Below are 20,702 nucleotides of genomic sequence, written 5' to 3' on the forward strand. Positions count from 1 at the left end.
CTATTCTAGTGCAGTACTGGGGGAAATGTTGCCTGTTAGATGAGACGTAAAACAGAAGCCTTCACCTGTCGCATGAGGTAGATTTATAAGATCATAAAATGTGTTTTGAAGAGGAACAGGGGAGTTCTCCTTGAACTCTTGGCCAATATTTATCCCTCAATCAACATGAGTGCATTATCTGGTCATTATCCCATAGCTGTTTGTGGGCACTTTCTATGCTCATACTGCTGTTCCGTTTCTTACATTATAACTGTGACTAACTTCAACAAGTACTTAATTGGTTATAAAGAATTTTAAAATGTCCAGTGGTCATAAACTAAAATGCACTAAATAAAGGGAAAGTTTTCATTTTCACTCTATCAATGCCTCTCATAAATTTAAGCACTTCTATTAAATCTCTCATTAAAATTCACTGCTTTCAGGAGTTACTCTGTCCATGTCATTGAAGCCCTTCAACCCTGAAACTATTCTAGTAAATTTCTTCTGCACCGTCTCCCATACCAACATCTTTCCTAAAGGGTGATGCACTGAATTGGACACAATGTTGCCTCAAGTAATAGAATGGTGACAGTTTGTGTCCGGTACATGTTATCACATTATATTCACTCGATTGCTATTTTTTTTAATTGAATTGACTTTCTTGTCACATGTACCGAGGCACAGAGGCACAGTGAAAAGCTTTGTCTTGCGAGCAATACAGGCAGATCACAGAGTTAAATAGCATAGATAAGTAAATAATAGGTAAACAGCGGCAAAAATAAAAACATAGGTACAAGCAAATGTTTAGAGTTTGTGAGTCCATTCAGTATTCTAACAACAGTAGAGTAGAAACTGTTTCGAAACCATCTGGTACGTGTGTTCAGGCTTCTGTACCTTCTCCCCGATGGTAGAGATTGTAGAAAAACATTGCCAGGGTGGAATGGATCTTTGAGAACGCTGGTGGCCTTTCCTTGACAGTGGATCTGGTAGATGGATTCAATAGATGGGAGGTTGGCCTTGTGATTGTCCGGGCTGAGTTTCCCACTCTCTGTAACCATCTCCAATCTTGAATGGTACAGTTGCCATACCAGGTAGTGATACATCCAGACAGAATGCTCTCAATGGTGCACATATAAAAGTTTGCAAGGTTATTCGCCGTCATGCCAAATTTCCTCAGCTGCCTGAGGAAGAAGCGATGTTGTTGGGCCTTTGTAACCAGTGTGTCTGCTTGAAGAGTCCAAGAAAGCTTGTTGTGGATGACCACTTCCAGGAGCTTGACGCTCTCCACTCGTTTCACCTCTGTGCTGTTAATGTGTCGGAGGGCATGAGTAGCATCCCGCCAAAGGTCAACAATGAGTCCTTTGGTTTTGCTGGCATTGAGAGCTAGGTTGTTCTCAGTGCACCATTTTTCAATGTCTTCCACCTCCCATCTGTAGTCTGTTTCGTCGCCATCTGAGATTCGACCGAGTATGGTGGTGTTATCAGCGAACTTGTAACTGGCATTAGTCTGATATTTGGTGACGCAGTCATGGGTACAGTGAGTACAGTCAGGAGGAGTACAGTCAGAAAGGATGGGTTGGTTCATCTTGCTCTATTCACCTTCACCACCCCCTCACCACCACTTGCCAAAATTTCGAAGAAACATTAATCGTGTTACTAACACTCCAGATTCTAAGCCTTCCCTCCACCAGAGAGATCAGTCCTGCTTCATGCAGATAACTGAATCTCTACACTTTCACATTTGAACCTCTTGCACTGTGCTACATTGAGCCTTTGTTGTCTGCAAACACCTGACTCCTGTATTACAAAGAAGAATATATGTACAAAGAACAGAATGTGTAGAAAAATAGCCCCATCTACTGATTTAAAATGCTAATGTTCAGAGGAAGGAATACAGCATAGCTCTTACAATCTCCAAGAGACAACTGGCTTATTTTACTCTGTCCATTTACGCTAGACTGATCTGCTGCCTGGTTTCAGAATGTGGTGTCCCTGCTACCTAAGTATGTGTACATTTATATACTCACACCACCACAACAACTTACATTATAGCACCTTTAATCATTCCAAGGTACTTCACAGAAGCAAATCAGACAAAATCTGCCACCAAGGTGTAAAAGGAGATAATGGGGCAAAAGCTTAGTCAAAGACGTGGTGTTTAGAAGCATTTTAAAAGATAAGAGAGATAGAGAAGCTGAAAGATTTATTCCAGAGCTTAGGGCGCAGACTACTCGTGACCACCAATACCGAATACCGAACAACTGTAAATATTAAGTGTATTGCAAAGTGAACTGAGTCACTTCAGAGTGGAACATGCTGCACAGAGAAACGGTCATTTGTATTACACCTCCTTTGAAATTCAAATTGAAATGTTTTGTAATGTATTTTTAAAAATTATATGAATAGACTGTAGCTTCACAGAAAAATAATTGGCACACTAACTAAAATTATGGTTTCCCCAACAGGTCAGAAATGGAGGAGTGCTGAGATCTCAGAGGGTTGTAGAGCTGGAGGAAATGACAGACACATAGATGGCATGAGACCTTGCAGCATTTGAAAACAAGAATGAAATGTTTAAAGTCGCGATTCAGTGGTCAGGTACCCAATGGGGTTGAGCAAGCATGAGGGTTTTGGGTGAAAGGGACTTAGTGTGTATGCAAACAGACAAACATATATACAAGCATGGTTACTTTTGCACATGTACATGTGTGTATACAAAATCCCATGCAATACATCAATCTTAAAAGTGAAAATTAGCTTGGTCAAAGAGGTATAGATGTGAAGGAGCATCTTAAAGAAGGAGGAATAGGCTGGGAGGCTTGGTGCGAGGATTCCAGAGTTTAGAGTCTCAGTTTCTAAAGGCATTATTGCCATTGTGAAACAACTGTAATTGGGAATGCAGTTGAGACCAGAGAAACATAACAAATGGATACTGCTGGAGGCCATTTGACCCTTCAACTTCCTTTGCTATTTTAAGAGATTATAGCTGAACATTCCCTTCCTATCCCCAGAACTCTTGATTATCTTAGCAATCTAAAATTTATTGAGTTCTGCCTCAATACCACTCTATGACAGAGCATTCATAATGTTTGGGTAAAGAATTCCATAGATTTTGGGTAAGAAATTTTCTTCATCTCAACCCTAAACAATGGTCCCTTTATCTGGAGACCCTACCCCTGTGTTCTAGACTTTTTATATTCCCAGCATGTACCCTGTCAAACTCTCTCACAACATTGTACATTTCAATGTGTCATCACTCACTTTTCTAAACTTAAAGAATATAGGCCACATTTGACAGAGTGGATCCACAAGCAAGCTAGAGTGTAATTCCAGTAACAAACACAGAGAAACTCAGCAGGTCTGCAGCATCTGTAGACAGAGAAACAGAGTTTGGTGTTCTGAGTCAGTATGACTTATTCAGAAGTGCAGAAGCTTCCTTCAGTACCTTTCTTAAATGTTGGTGGTGAATGCGGATTGGCTATTGAACTATAAGAACCATCACATCTAGATCCAATCCAAATGGCATCCATATTCCAGAAACAGTGTCACTGCTTTTAAGTTGCAAGCACCCAGTCTGATAGCACTATCACCTCCTCTGCCCCAACCCTTGTCACTCCTTCATCACTACTCCAGGGGTGACAAGACCAGTTGTACTTGGTCATGAAGTGGAAGAAGAAATAATAAGATAGTTGAAGTAGAAGTGTACTTTCATCCTTGAAAACTTTTTTTACAATTTTTATTTTATTTTTAGTTTTTACCGGTGATGAGAGTCTGAGTCTCAACTGGAGTGGCCCAGATTGATGTGATGGCCTTTGTTCCAGAATCTCTCCTTACAACAGTGGAGACAGTGCCAAACAGATTCATGAGGGTTGTCCAAGTGACAAGGAATTTTAGTTGTGAGGGTAGTTTGGAGAAGTTAGGATGATCTTCCTTGGAGAAAAAAAGAATTAGAGGAGATCGTGAGTGGTCTGGACTGAGTGGATAAGGAAAGACCATTCCCATTCATCAAAGGTTCAGGAATGGGAGGGAACAGATTTAAAGTGATTGGCGAGAAAAACAAAAACAATATGAGAAAAAGCTTTTTCAGGCAGTAAGTGGTTACGGTCTGAAATATGCTGCTTGAGAGGATGGTAGAGGCAGCCTCAACCAAGGCATTCATAGAAACTAAGACAGAGGAACTCGGGAAAAGGAGATGGCCATTTCCCTTGGAATCTAATCCACCATTCCATAGATCATGGCTGACCTGGTTGTGATCTCAACTTCATTTCCCTGTCCGCCCTCTATAATCTTGACTCCGCCATATCAAAGATTTATCTAACTCAGCCTGGAATAAATTTAAAAACCAAGCTTCCACCAACTTGCACTCCAAAAGCTAATTCTTCTAAACAAACCTGTTGGACTATAACCTGGTGTTGTGTGGTTTTTAACTCTGTACACCCCAGTCCCACACCAGCACCTCCAAATCATGACTACCACTTTGTGGGGAAAAGAATTCCGCACTTTACAGACCATTTGAGACAAAGTTAATCTCCTCATCTTTCTTTTAATAGGGAGCCCTCCTATTCTTCAATTATTTCTTCTAGTATTAGTCTCTCCCTTGAGAGAAACATCCTCCCAGGATCCACTCTATCAAAATCTTACATGTTTCAATGGGTCATCTCTCATTCTTCCAAACTCCAGTGCATGTTGGCCTAACCTATTCAACCTTCCATCATAAGACAAGCTCTTCACCCCTAGAATAAGTCACGTGAACCTTCCTTGAACAGCTTCTAAAGCATTCAAAAATAAATTAGACTATTACTTTAAAGGAACTATATTCTGAGTTACAGTGTGGGGAGAAATCAGGAGAATGGCACTGAGTGAAGTGCTCATTCAGAGTTGGTGGAGAATGATGGGCTGAGGTCCTTCTGTGCTATTACAACTCTGGGATTCTGTACTGGCTTCATGAAAAGGGACAACTCAGCCGATAGCAGTTTAAATGTCGTGAGCACAATTGCAATGGATTGAATTGACTCCTTCCATGCAGTCAATTCATAGAACATAGAACATATAACAATACAACACAGAACAGGCCCTTCAGCCCTCGATGTTGCGCCGACCTGTGAATTACTCTCAGCTCGCCTCCCCCCGCAGCCCCCCCCCCGACACACACTATCCCACCATCATCCATGTGCTTATCTAAGGATTGTTTAAATCTCCCTAATGTGGCTGAGTTGACTACATTAGCAGGTAGGACATTCCATGCCCTTACCACTCTCTGAGTGAAGAACCTGCCTCTGACATCTGTCTTAAATCTACCACCTCTCAATTTGTAGTTATGCCCTCTCGTACAAACTGACGTCATCATCCTAGGAAAAGGTCTTTCACTGTCCACCCTATCTAATCCTCTGATCACCTTGTATGTCTCTATCAAATCCCCCCTCAGCCTTCTTCTTTCCAATGAGAACAGACCCAAGTCTCTCAGCCTTACCTCATAAGACCTTCCCTCCAGACCAGGCAACATCCTGGTAAATCTCCTCTGCATCTTTTCCAATGCTTCCACATCCTTCCTGTAATGGAGCAACCAGAACTGTACACAATATTCCAAGTGTGGCTGCACCAGCGTTTTGTATAGTTTCAGCATGATATTGCGGTTCCAGAACTCAATCCCTCTACCAAATGAAACCTAACACACCGTATGCCTTCTTAACAGCACTATCCATCTGGGGTGGCAACTTTCAAGGATCTATGCACATGGACTTCAAGATCCCTCTGCATATCCACACTATCAACAATCTTTCCATTGACCCAGTACTCTGCCTTCCTGTTATTCTTCCCAAAGTGCATCACCTCACATTTAGATGCATTGAACTCCATCTGCCACCTCTCAGCCCAATTCTGCAGTTTATCCAAGTCCCCCTGCAACCTGTAACATTCTTCCAAACTGTCCTCTACTCCACCAACTTTAGTGTCATCTGCAAATTTACTAATCCATCCACCTATGCCTGCGTCTAAGTCATTTATAAAAATGACAAACAGCAGTGGTTCCAAAACAGATCCTTGTGGCACACCACTAGTAACTGGGCACCACACTGAATATTTTCCATCAACCACCACTCACTGCCTTCTTTCAGAAATCTGTTTCTAATCCAAACTGCAAAATCACCCTCAATTCCATGTCTCTGCATTTTCTCTATCAGTCTACCATGTGGAACCTTATCAAAGCATTGAAGCCTATGTATACCACGTCAACTGCCCTACCCTCATCTACATGCTTGGTCACCTTCTCAAAAAACTCAATGAGGTTTGTGAGACATGACCCGCCCTTGATGAAACCATGTTGACTATCTGAAACCAAACTGTTGCTTGCTAGATGATTATAAATCTTATCTCTTATAATCCTTTCCAAAACCTTCCCTACAACAGAAGTAAGGCTCACTGGTCTATAATTTCAGCATGATATTGTGGTTCTTGAACAAGGGCACAGCATTTGCAATCCTCCAGTCCTCAGGTACTAAAACTGTAGACAATGACGATTCAAATATCAAATATCAAATTCTTGCTGGTTATCAACAGAAGAAAAGACATAAGCTGTCATACTCAACATGGCCACTGGGTGTAGGTATTGGGCTTTGCAAACATTACAACTGTAAAGTTAGATTTGAAAAATATGCTGTATTTTCCTTTGGGTAATTTCATCAGCTAATGTGCAATCCAAAAGCTTTCTCTTTCAGAAACCTTAAAACACAAGATGAGAGATTAATGTCAGTGATGATATCTTCCCATTATGAGCACGTTTTTGTAATGTTCTTCAATCTGCTTATTAGAGCCATCAATTCTTCTTAATTAACTGAGTCAATATCCTAGATACTGGATGGTTATGTCACCCAGATTTTATGGGGTGAAGTGCAAGAGCATTATGTCCATATGTCTGGTGGTCCCAGCTGATGGTAATACAGGCCAAGACTTGATTTAATAATTCATACATTTTATTTTCCTTTTTTGTTACCTTTGACTGGGCCATGTCCTGAACGTAGAGGTTCGAGCATTGTGATACGAAGGGTTTTTTTTGTGGCTTGTGGCATCTGAAGTGATGTGAAGCTGTGCGTTGACTATGGTACCAGAGGCATGTAAACTGGAAAGACCCTGGCAGTGGGGGGCACTTGCAGCTCTCTAGCCGCCTGTGAGAAAGGCACCCCCACACAGCACACTGGCATAATTAATAAGGTGAAGAATAAAAGCATGCATGAGAAATGTAATTCTGAGCCAATGGCAGGCCAGGCACCATAAATATTATTTGACAAAACACCTAGATTGAAAATGGGAAAATTCTACACAATGTCTTCTCTTTCATTTAACACATTTTCAAATTCAAATCTAGCGTAAGGCCGTATATCATTCCTCCACTTTGAACCCAACCTCTCAAACAATGATAATAAATACAAGCCTTCCTCCAGGAAATCTTCAAATGCTTGAGGAGCAGCCTAGTTGTCTATTAATGTTATTGCCCGACTATTAATTCAGAGACCAAGGTAATGTTCTGGGCACCTGGGTACAAATTCCACTGTGGCAGCTGGTTAAGTTTGAATTCAATATTAAATCTGGAATTAAGAGTCAAATGGTGACCATGAAACTATTGGCAATTGTCAGAAAAAGCTCATCTGGTTCACTAATGTCCTTTAAGGAAAGAAACTGCTGGCCCATGTGTGACTCCAGACTCACAACAATGTGATTGACTCCTAACTGCCCTCTGGGCAATTAGGTATGGGTAATAAGTGCTGGCCTAGCCAGGGACCCCTATAAACCATGAACAAAAAAAAAATAAAAATTTTAAAATGGTTAGGGTCTCTCCAGTTTCAGGCTCATTAGCTTCATTAACAGCCTTTTCTAGCCCAAATAGGAAGTTGTATTGCAAAAGTGCTACCACACACCAATTACAAAGCTTCCCTGAAGCAGAGACTAAGTTCACTGAGTACCAGGTTGTGTTACAAAATACTAACCACAAATAGAGGCCATTCATTTGAAGTGGTCTGTGTCAGTGTTTATACTTCACATAGGCCTCATTCTATTCCATTTCATTTCACCCTATCAACATTACCTTCCATTATTTTCTCTCTCATGTGTTGATCTAGTTGACCCTTAAATGCATCTACAATTCACAACAACTTAAAGATAAGTTAAAGACAGAGAACAACTAGGCAATTTGCAAGAGCATTGATAATCTGAGTGTGACAAGAAGGGGAAGAGTATAAAAACTTAAGAAAATAAAACTAGAGGTTGCGAAATTAATAAATCAACAGAATTAAAGGCTCCGTATCTAAATGAATGTGAATGAAAAGTTAGATAAGTTGACAGAATAAATGCAAGTAAACAGATTTAATTGCCATCACAGAGACTAGGGTACAGCGTGACCAAGGCTGGGAACTGAATGTTCAGATTCCACATTTATTGCTTTCAGTAAAAAGAAAATTGATTCCTGAAGATGCACTTGCACTGCCTGGACTTCAAGACAAGCTCTCCAAATCAGTGACTGTTTACTGCTCCCTGCACCAGTGAGCTCAATGATTGAGTAAGAAATTAGAAGAGGGGGAGATGGACCAGCCATCTGTCTGTTCAAACCAAGAAGCAGGGGGAGTCTGATGGAGGTACTGAGAGAGGTAATGTTGGTAACATAGATGCTGAAGAAGCCAAGGCAGCATTGGGACAAAGAGAGAACATGACAGCAATTACTTTTAAAGGGTAATTATTTTGGATTAACATACCTAGGCACCCAGAGCTATGAGCCAATTATGGCACACAGAAAGCCCAATCCTCAAGGGAATGCTTGCTTGATTACCTTGATTGTTTGGCATAAATTATAAGTTGATTTGTTTCCCTTGCACCAACAAGCTCTTGCTCAGTTTTCTAGTCAGAGCATCACTAGGATTATATAGGGGCTGTGCTTACATGGCTCAAAGTCTTTGTTTGCAAGGAGCATTCCTAACATACATAAGAACATATGAACATTAGAACTAGGAGTTTGAGTAGGTCATCTGGCCCTACTCCATGGCTGATCGTTTTGTGGCCTCAGCTCCACTTACCCACCCTCTCACCGTAACCCATTGCTTCCTTCATTATTCACAAAAACCTATCTTAGCTTTAAAAACATTTACTAAAGTAGTGTCAACTACTTCCCTGGGTGAAGAAGTTCCTTCTCAATTCAGTCCTAAATCTGTTCCCCATAATTTTGAAGCTATGCCCTCTTGTTGTAGTTTCATCTAACATTGAGATGTAAACAGACTGAACTATGCCAACTGATTCCCAAAACCCAAACATCTAACTTAAGTGCTCACTTTCCTGTTGGAGGGCAGTGGAAAATGACAGGATCTGGACTCTCCTCAGAGCTGTGCTTTGAGGTTCAGATCCAGATGGGCCTGGGCACTTAGGGATCTTCTTCTTTGGACCCAGCTTGAGAGTGTGCTTGAAAAAAGTTCAGATTTGTTTGTGTTACCAGCTGTTGCCCTCACCAAGGTTTTATTAAGATGTTGCTCCTTGATATGCAATTAGTAGTAGTTGCTTGGAGGCTCTCTCACCAGCTTGCTGTACATACCCTTTCAGCACAGACACCTTCCCCTTGCTGTCTTGCGAACTCAACAGCCGGCTCCTCGACGAGAGTCAGGAGCCTTACGTTGGGCCCATGTCTGCACATTTGCACTGGTTGTATGCCATTGTCTTCTGCAGATGGAAACAAGTATTACTAGTCATTACTCATGGATACATGAGCACTTTGGCTGCTTTAATAGAAGCAAATTGATGTATTTATTGCAATCTTCAGTGCTGTAATTGCCTATATGCATTAGTTGTAAGATGAGAATGGTATGAGGGACATTAGGAGTTAAAAGCTCCTGATTTAAATGCAGTTCAGTGTTGTCAAAGAGCTAGAGGGAGATAGTGAGGAAAGAGATCAATCTGAGACTGGTACAGTTGAGAACATAAGCAAGCCAAACAGTCAGAGCAGGCAGGGACAAGGTAGGACTAATAAATTAAACTGCATTTATTTCAATGCAAGGGGCCTAACAGGGAAGGCAGATGAACTCAGGGCATGGTTTGGAATATGGGACTGGGATATCATAGCAATTACAGAAACGTAGCTCAGGGTTGGGCAGGACTGGCAGCTTAATGTTACAGGATACAAATGCTACAGGAAGAATAGAAAGGGAGGCAAGAGAGTGGCAAGTGGCATTTTTGATAAGGGATAGCAGTACAGCTGTGCTGAGGGAGGATGTTCCCGGAAATACATCCAAGGAAGTTATTTGGGTGGAACTGAGAAATAAGAAAGTGATGATAACCTTATTGAGATTGAGATCCCTTAATAGTCAGAGGGAAATTGAGAAACAAACTTGTAAAGAGATCTCAGCTATCTGTAAGAATAGATAATGGTTATGGTAGGGGATTTTAACTTTCCAAACATAGACTGGGACTGCCATAGTGTTAAAGGTTTAGATGGAGAGGAATTTGTTAAGTGTGTACAAGACAATTTTCTGATTCAGTATGTGGATGTACCTACTAGAGAAGGTGCAAAACTTGACCTACTCTTGGAAAATAAGGCAGGGCAGGTGACTGAGGTGTCAGTAGGGGAAGCACTTTGGAGCCAGCGACCATAATTCTATTAGATTTAAAATAATGATGGGAAAAGATAGACCAGATCTAAAAGTTGAAGTTCTAAATTGGAGAAAGGCCAATTTTAATAGTATTAGGCAAAAACTTTCAAAAGCTGGTTGGGGGCAGATGTTTGCAGGTAAAGGGACGGCTAGAAAATGGGAAGCCTTCAGAAATGAGCTAACAAGAATCCAGTGGAAGTATATTCCTGTTAGGGTGAAAGGAAAGGCTGGTAGGTATAGGGAATGCTGGATGACTAAAGAAATTGAGGGTTTGTTAAGAAAATATGTCAGGTATAGACAGGATAGATCGAGTGAATCCTTAGAAGAGTATAAAGAAAGTAGGAGTATACTTAAGAGGGAAATCAGGAGGGCAAAACGGGGACATGAGATAGCTTTGGCAAATAGAATTAAGGAGAATCCAAAGAGTTTTTACAAATACATTAAGGACAAAAGGGTAACTAGGGAGAGAATAGGGCCCCTCAATGATCAGCAAGGCGGCCTTTGTGTGGAGCCACAGAAAATGGGGGACATACTAAATGAGTATTTTGCATCAGTCTTTACTGTGGAAAAGGACATGGAAGATATAGAATGTAGGGAAATAGACGGTGACATCTTGAAAAATATCCAGATTACAGAGGAGGAAGTGCTGGATGTCTTGACATGTATAAAGGTGGATAAATTCCCAGGACCTGATCAGGTGTACCCTAGAACTCTGTGGGAAGCTAGAGAAGTGATTGCTGGGCCTCTTGCTGAGGTATTTGTATCATCGATAATCACAGGTGAGGTGCCGGAAGACTGGCGGTTGGCTAACATGGTGCCACTGTTTATGAAGAATGCTAAGGACAAGCCAGGGAACTATAGACCAGTGAGCCTGATGTCAGTGGTGGGCAAGTTGTTGGAGGGAATCCTGAGGGACAGGATGTACATGTATTTGGAAAGACAAGGATTATTTCAGGATAGTCAACATGGCTTTTTGCAGGGGAGATCATATCTCACAAACTTGATTGAGTTTTTTGAAGAAGTAACAAAGAGGATTGATGAGGGCAGAGCAGTAGATGTGATATATATGGACTTCAGTAAGGTGTTCGACAAGGTTCCCCATGGGAGACTCATTAGCAAGGTTAGATCGCATGGAATACAGGGAGAACTAGCCATTTGGATACTGAACTGGCTCAAAGGTAGAAGACAGACGGTGCTGATGGAGGGTTGTTTATCAGACTGGAGGCCTGTGACCAGTGGAGTGCCACAAGGATCAGTGGTGGCTCCTCTACTTTTTGTCATTTACATAAATGATTTGGATGTGAGCATAAGAGGTACAGTTAGTAAGTTTGCAGATGACACCAAAATTGGAGGTGTAGTGGACAGTGAAGAAGGTTACCTCAGATTACAACAGGATCTTGACCAGATGGGCCAATGGGCTGAGAAGTGGCAGATGGAGTTTAATTCAGATAAATGCGAGGTGCTGCATTTTGGGAAAGCAAATATTAGCAGGACTTATACACTTAATGGTAAGATCCTAGGGAGTGTTGCTGAACAAAGAGACCTTGGAGTGCAGTTTCATAGCTCCTTGAAAGTGGAGTCGCAGGTAGATAAATTAGATTAGATTAGATTACTTACAGTGTGGAAACAGGCCCTTCGGCCCAACAAGTCCACACTGACCCTTCGAAGAGCAGCCCACCCAGACCCATTCCCCTACATTTACCCCTTCACCTAACACTACGGGCAATTTACCATGGCCAATTCACCTGACCCGCACATCTTTGGACTGTGGGAGGAAACTGGAGCACCCGGAGGAAACCCACACAGACACGGGGAGAATGTGCAAACTCCACACAGACAGTTGCCTGAGGCAAGAATTGAACCCGGGTCTCTGGCGCTGTGAGGCAGCAGTGCTAACCACTGTGTGAAGAAGGCGTTTGGTATGCTTTCCTTTATTGGTCAGAGTATTGAGTACAGGAGTTGGGACGTCATGTTGTGGCTGTACAGTACATTGGTTGGCCACTGTTGGAATATTGCGTGCAATTCTGGTCTCCTTCTATCAGAAAGATGTTGTGAAACTTGAATAGGTTCAGAATGGGTTCAGAAAATGTTGCCAGGCTTGGAGGATCTGTGCTACAGGGAGAGGCAGAACAAGCTGGGGCTGTTTTCCCTGGAGCGTTGGAGGCTGAGGGGTGACCTTATAGAGGTTTACAAAATTATGAGCGGCATCGATAGGATAAATAGACAAAGTCTTTTCCCTGGGGTCAGGGAGTCCAGAACTAGAGGGCATAGGTTTAGGATGAGAGGGGAAAGATATAAAAGAGACCTATGGGGCAACTGTTTCACACAGAGGGTGATACGTGTATGGAATGAGCTGCCAGAAGAAGTGGTGGAGGCTGGTACAATTGCAACATTTAAGAGGCATTTGGATGGGTAAAAGAATAGGAAGGGTTTGGAGGGATATGGACCAGGTGCTGGCAGGTGGGACTAGATTGGGTTGGGATATCTGGTCAGCATGGACGGGTTGGACCGAAGGGTCTGTTTCCATGCTGTACATCTCTATGACTCTATGACTCTATACCAAACAGTAGTCGAGAAAAGGCGAGAATCTATCATAAATAATGTAATAACTGGAGACTTAGAAACTAATGATAAGATTGGGCAAGAGAGATAGCCTCGTGATATTATCACTGGCCTGTTAATCTGGAGACTCAGGTACTGTTCTGGGGACTTGGGTTCAATCCTCACTATTGCAAATGGTGAAATTTGAATTCAATAAAAATCTATTGGTCACCATTGTCAATTGTTGGGAACAATCCATCTGGTTCACGAATGTTCTTCAGGGAAGGAAACTGCCATCCTTACATGGTCTGGCCTACATGTGACTTTAAATGTACAGTAATGTGGTTGATTCTTAACCACCCTATGGGATGGGCAATAAATGTTGGCCTAGACAGCAAAACACTCATCCCATGAATGAATAAGAGTGGGATATAGATATATGAAAGGGAAATCATGTTTGACAAATCTGTTAAAATTTTGTGAGAATGTAATTTATAGAATAGAAAAGGGATATCACTGGATATGGTGTATTTGGATTTTAAGAAGGGTTTCAATAAGATCTCACAGAAGTAAACAAATTTAGAACATATGGTAATATATTGACACAGATTGACTGTTGGACAGAATACAGAATACAGGAATAAATGGGTCATTTTTGTGTTGACAAGTTGTGTCTTGTAGGATATCTCAAGGATTAGTGCTTAAACCCAAGCTGCTCACAATCTATATCAATGATTCAGATGTGAGGACCACATGCTATATCTTCTAGCTTGTTAATGACTCAAACTTTGTGGGAATATGATTTGCGAGAAGCAAAGAGACTACAAAGGACTAAGTGAGAGACCAAGAACATGGCTGGAGGAATATAATGTGGAAAAAACATGAAGTTATTCACTTTGATAGGAAATCAGAAATGCAGACTAATTTTTATATGGTGAGCAATTGGGAACTGTTGATGTCCAAAGAGAACTGGATATTTTTGCCCATAAGTCACTGAAAGCTAATGTATAGTTGCAGCAAGCAATGAGGAACGCAAGTGGTAGGTTGGTCTTTCCTGCAAAAGGATTTGAGTACAGGAACAAAAAAATCTTTCTGCAAATATACAGAGCCTTGGTTAGGCTGCATCTGGAGTCTTATACACAGTTTAGGTTCCCTGACCTAAGGAAGGATGTACTTGTCACAGAGGGAGTGTAACAAATGTTTGCTATACTGATACCTGGAATGGTGGGAATGTCCAAAGAGGGGAGATTGAGGAGACTGGGCCCATATTCTCCACAGTTTGTAAGAATATTAGATGATCTTACTGACGAGTCCAACACTCTTACATGGTTTGACAGGAACCATGGTACACAGAATAAGTCTCAGCATAAGAGTAAGTTAGGATGAGATGGGAAGGAATTACTTCACTCAAAGGATGGGAAATCTTGGGAATTCTTTACCTCAAAGGGATATGGAGGCTCAGTCATTGATTATATTTAAGATAGATTTCTAATTTCTAAATTTATCGAGGGATATGTGACCAGTGCAAGGAAATGGTTTTGTGGTAGAAGATCAGTCATGATTGGGCTGGGTGACCTAACCCTGAACCTCTTCCCTATTTTTCCACCACTGTCTGTGATAGTAACCTTTCCCTGGGCAAAGACGTTGCTCCTCAATTCTCTCGTGACTATTACATATTTGTTGCCCCTTTTCTGGTCTCCCTGCATCTTCTTTAAAGTCCACCTGAATGAACCCTTCCACAAACCTAAACACCTTCGACTGATTTCTCCTCAGTCTTCGAGAGACCATAAGACCATAAGACATAGGAGTGGAAGCAAGGCCATTCGGCCCATCAAGTCCATTCTGCCATTTAATCATGGCTGAGGGGTGTTTCAATTCCGTTTACCTGCACTCTCCCCATAGCCCTTAATTCCTTGCAAGGTTAAGAATTTATCAATCCCTGCCCTAAAGACACCCAACGTCCTGGCCGCCACTGCGCTCCGTGACAATGAATTCCACTGGCCCACCAATCTCTGGCTGAAGAAATGTCTCCTCATTTCCATTCTAAGTTGACCCCCTCTAACTTTAAGGCTGTGCCCACAGGTCCTAGTCTCCCCGCCTAACGGAAACAATTTCCCAGCATCCACCCTTTCTAAGCCATGCATTATCTTGTAAGTTTCTATTACGTCTCCCCTCAACCTTCTGAACTGTAATGAATACAATTCCAGGATCCTCATCCGATCATCATATGTTAGACCAACCATTCCAGGGATCAGCGTGTGAACCTCCACTGGACATGCTCCAGTGCCAGTATGTCCATCCTGAGGTGTAGGGACCAAAACTAGACACAGTATTCTAAATGGGACCTAACCAGAGCTTTATAAAGTCTCAGAAGCACATCGCTGCTTTTATATTCTCTTGAGATAATTGACATTACATTTGCTTTCTTAATCACGGACTCAACTTGCAAATCAACCTTTAGAGAATCCTGGACTAGTTTGCCCAGATCCCTTTGTACTTTGGTTTTATGAATTTTCTCACAGTTTAAAAAATAGTCCATGCCTGTATTCTTTTTTCCAAAGTGCAAGACCTCGCACTTGCTCATGTTGAATTCCTCAGCTATTTCCTTGACCACTCTCCTAAACTGTCTAAATCTTTCTGTAGCCTCCCCATCTCTACAATACTACCTGCCTGTCCACCTAACTTTATACCATCGATGAACTTCACCAGAATGCCCCCTGTCCCTTCATCCAGATCATTCATATATAAAGTGAACAGCTGTGGCCCCAAAACTGAACCCTGTGGGACACCACTTGTCAGCAGCTGCCATCCCAAAATAGAACCTTTTATTCTAACTCTCTGTCTTCTGTCAGACAGCCAATCCCCAATCCATGCCAGCAGCTCACCTCGAACACCATGGGCCCTCACCTTACTCAGCAGCCTCCCGGGAGGCACCTTATCAAAGGCCTTTCTGAAGTCTAGGTAGATAACATCCACTGGGTTACCCTGGTCTAACCTACTTGTTACCTCTTCAAAGAATTCTAACACGTTTGTCAGGCACGACCTCCCCTTGCTAAATCCATGCTGACTTGTTCAAATTGACCCTGCACTTCCAAGAATTAAAAAATTTCATCCTTGACGATGGATTCTAGAATTTTACCAATCTCATCTTTCATGATGTTTGTAACATTTCAACTTATCTGTAAAGAGTATTAATTTAAGAAGGGAGCATATTCACTGATTCAATCTGTGGGGAGAACAAAGAGCTGATCATGATGGTAGAATACGTGTGGAATTTGGGTTACTAAGGAAGTAATCCCTTGCACCACACAGCTCAAAGAGAATTATTCACTACATTACAGCTAAATTTTAACAGCTGTTCCAAATGAAAGCAGACATTACATTATAACTGGCAGTAAGATGTCACAGAGTTCACGTGGACAGACCAAAACCACTTCCCTGTGACTACACTTGGGACTCAAGCATCCATTAGTGTCTGCAGTACTATTAGGCTGCAGGAAACAGGAAAACATTCTGTATCGCCTGATGCTGTGAAAAAAGAACCAGTTCCATTAACATGATAGGTTTCCCATTAAGTTATTTATTTGGTCAGGAGCCAGCTAACTGTCTTGGCAGTAGATTCCACCCAATCGAGAGAGAGACTGTAAAAAAACTGTGAGTGTTGTCTTTAGAGGAAAGAAGGTTAAGAAGAGATTTAATAAAGGTGTTTAAAATTATGAAGCAATTTGATCGAGTAAATCACGAGAAGTTGTTTCCACAGTCGGAAAGGTCGATAACCAGAGGTCACAAGTTGAAGATAATTGGTGAAAGAACCAAAGGGGAGGTGAGCAGAATTCCTTTTTATATGCAGTGAGTTGTTATGATCCGGAATGTGCTGCCTGAAAGGGAGCAGATTCAATAGTAACTTTCAACAGGGGAATTGGATAAATAAGAGAAAATTTATAGGACTTTGGGGCAAAGAGCGGGGTGGGAGAGTTGAGATTTATCAGACAGTACTTTCACAGAAGCAGTGGAGAGAAGAAGGGTTGAATAGTTTCTGTGTTGTATGAATTTATGTGTTATATCAATCTATGTCCCCGATAATTACTGTAAGTAGGTAGGAAGGAAACAAGAAGACTGGGTTTCTCTGAACCTTATGGAGCTTTAACTTGATGTTTATTTCCAGTTGGAAGCCAGCCTGAGATAGGTTTGGCTCTCTGTTAGACCAGCAATGTTCCAGCAAAGACTGCAGTCCAGAAGCAGTAGACTTCCTGCTGCTGAAGGAGTGATCACAAGAGCCATCTGGTGAGTGTTAGACCTTAGTTTGGATGGTAGGGTGTTGCTCTCAATGTGTTAGAGAGAGAGATGGGTGGCCAAGGTGGGGGTTCGGGAAAAGTTGGCGATTATAGTGGGAGCTGAATGCAGGGAGAACGGGTATCAGTGACTGTGTGAGCTTTATCAATCATGTGTTAGGGGACTGGGGAATGTTTTAATTTGGGGCTCTGGAGAGTGCATTTCTGCTCCTCCTGGACCACAGGAAGCATTGGTTAAAACCTGAAATCCTCCACACATCAGCGTCTCGTGCCTGTTCTGCTATTCAATGTGACCTAATTCTAATTTCCTCCCTTACTCACTATTCTAACATAAGCTTGGCAACCACAAAATTCTACTCAATCTCAGCCTTTGAACCCAAGAAAGAGTTCCACACTTACACAACCATTACATAATAGTTAGGCAAAAGTGAGGACTGCAGATGCTGGAAACAAGATTTAAATCTGAGTGGTGCTGGAAAAGTACAGCAGGTCAGGCAGCATCTGAGGAGCAGGAAAACCGATGTTACATAATAGTTAACAATTGCAAGGTTTTAGAATGAAAACATTAACACAAAAAGCTAAGAGCAATAATCACACACTATAGTTCGAATTCCAAAAACATAAACATAAATAGGTAAGACTCTATGTGGAGACAGGTAACATTCAGGGCGGCACAGTGGCACAGTGGTTAGCACTGCTGCCTCACAGTGCCAGAGACCTGGGTTCAATTCCCGCTTCAGTTGACTGACTGTGTAGAGTTTGCACATTCTCCCCGTGTCTGCGTGGGTTTCCTCTGGGTGCTCTGGTTTCCTCCCACAGTCCAAAGATGTGCAGGTCAGGTGAATTGGCTATGCTAAATTGCCCGTAGTGTTAGGTAAGGGGTAAATGTAAGGGTTACGCTTCGGCGGGTCGGTGTGGACCTGTTGGGCCGAAGGGTCTGTTTCCACACTGTAATGTAATCTAATCTAATTCCAGAGGGGGACAGAATGTTGGAGAGTGGAAAAGATACTTGGTCCCCAAATTTGGAGCAATCTAAGCAGAATGAAGATATTGTGTCCCCAATTGTGCACCCACATGCCTTCCTTATCGCACTTTATCACCTTCCCTTCCTCTCAGATGCCTATCCAACCATTCCTCCTCCCCCCCATCCCCATTCCAAGTCCCAGCAATTCTGGGACATGCAGTGTCTAAGTTACGATGATTCCTGTGAATATTCTCTTTGTGAATTGCAACAAGATTCACAATAATCTGACAGTATGCTCATGAAAAGCTGATTACACAGCAGGCAGCCTGCACTTAGTCTGGGAGTGGTCAGAACAGGCTCTGGAAATGAAACATTCTTATTTCAGCAAGCCAGAACAGATTTATTTGAAACCACTTAACCAAGACCACTTCACTCATCTCCAGTCATTAATGCAAAACCAACAAAACCTCTGCCTGCTCTTCACTGGAGCAGATAAAGGCTTCTAACCTGGTAAGTGGATGCTTAAAGGAGTGAATCATTTCAGGATCTTGCTTTCATTGTCAAAATATAGTTGCTGCCAACAGGGATTTGCTTTGAGATTTCTACTAAGGTCTTACTGTAATTATCTGGGTGTAAGCACAAGTGTAAGGCCATCATTCTAATGAATAAAAAGATTCAGTAACTGGTGAAAAGCTGCAGTGCCTGTGGATCCAGGATGTTGTGATGCAAGATAAATTTTTATCATGAGTAAAAAGTGTAACATTTCCTGGACACGGTGTGGATTTCCTGGGTGAGGTCAGTTATCCCAGAGGGAGTCAGGCTTAGTAGGAAGGTCCAAAAGAGCTCTGTAACAGCGGCTTAGTGATCTGTCGGACAAGGGGAATCTTTTGACTGTCACGCCTAGTTACGTCTGTTTTATTCTTGGGTCATTCCTTGTTTCAATCCTCCCCAGGCCCCCTCATGTAACTTGCTTCTAGTACACTGATGATTGCGTCAGTGTCACAGTTGACCTCAAACTATGCCCGATCCATTTTCCACTCTTCTGCTCTCATTTTTTTGCCTCCCATTTTCAACCTGGTCTATCGTATTCACTGCTCACAAAGTGGTCTCCTCTATGCTGAGGAGAGTAAATGCAGATTCGGTTGACCATTTTGTGAGACACCTCTGTTCAGTCTGCAAGCTTTTGGTTACTTGCCATTTTGATTCATCATGTGGGATATAGGTAAAGCAGTGTTAATTCTACAGCCATAATTGCTTATGTAAGGTAAATGAATTCACACCAGTGTATAATTGTTCCAGCCAAGAGCTGAGTTAACAAGACTGAAAACTATGTGAAGGAAATATACAATTGCTTTTGCATCAGCTAAAATGTGCATACAGGAATAAAATGTGTCTACAAACAATGGTAGATGTTACAGACAAATAGATAAGGTGCTGTGAGGGGAGGGGGTGTAGGTTAAGCTAGATATGCCTGTACAAATAGTTACAAGCATCTGTTTCCCGCTTCAGCAAAAACAACAAAAAAAAACACCATCAAGAGGTCATAAGGCTCTGCGTAAATAAAGAATAAAAGGAAATATTGTTTTGGAAAGCACGGAAACAGATGGCAGTGAAAAAGGATATATAACAATATGACCACAGAGGGAGGTGGTCAAACAGCCTTGTGAAGCCAGAGATAAACATTTTGTCACAGACAAGGCCGGATGAGTTCAGAGATAAACAACCGGGTTTAGAGTAGTGACAGATGTCAACAGGGGAGAAGCAATGGGAGGAGGGAAGGGAAATGAATTACATAAATATTGTGTACTCGTTAAACTCGGGGTGTATGTGTGTGTGCCTACCTTGTAAATAGTAGACACCACACCCCTCTTGCAAGAGCATAATAAACGATACTACTGCTTCAGATCTTGTCTTGGACTAAAATCATTGAATTGAGTGAGCTTCATTTCTCACAATCACCTCATATTGCTGTCATGCTCACACTGCTTTCCTTGACCTGCTGCAGTGTTCCAGTGAAGCTCAACACAAGCTCAAGAACTGCACCTTATCTTCTGATTAAGTACTTTACAGTCTTCTGGTCTCAACAATTACAGACTATGAACTCTATTCCCCATTTGATTCTTGTTTATCAAGAGCTGGCCTTCACAACGTTCTTGATACTTTTTTGCTTTTGGTCAGAATTGTTTGTTAGTCTTCCATTCACATTCAATCTGCACCAACATTGTATCTCTTTATAACCATTACCACTCCTTTTACCTTTTGTCCTATAAAATCTTTGTTATTTAATCCCTGCTACCCTCTACCCGC

At 41.9% G+C, this 20,702-nt stretch overlaps 1 protein-coding gene across 1 annotated transcript in view; it reads left to right on the forward strand.

The window, feature by feature from the left end:
- The first annotated feature begins 2,446 nt into the window (after positions 1 to 2,446).
- The window catches only part of entpd3 (ectonucleoside triphosphate diphosphohydrolase 3), a 55,851-nt gene continuing 37,595 nt past the window's right edge, over positions 2,447 to 20,702 (forward strand). Inside the window, exons 1-3 of the mRNA XM_072570948.1 lie at positions 2,447 to 2,577; positions 16,900 to 16,962; positions 17,305 to 17,423. The gene's annotated coding sequence lies outside the window, so the exon portion shown is untranslated. The remainder of the gene's footprint in view (positions 2,578 to 16,899; positions 16,963 to 17,304; positions 17,424 to 20,702) is intronic.

This window comes from Chiloscyllium punctatum, chromosome 5 (assembly GCF_047496795.1).
Source record: "Chiloscyllium punctatum isolate Juve2018m chromosome 5, sChiPun1.3, whole genome shotgun sequence".
Taxonomy (NCBI): domain Eukaryota; kingdom Metazoa; phylum Chordata; class Chondrichthyes; order Orectolobiformes; family Hemiscylliidae; genus Chiloscyllium; species Chiloscyllium punctatum.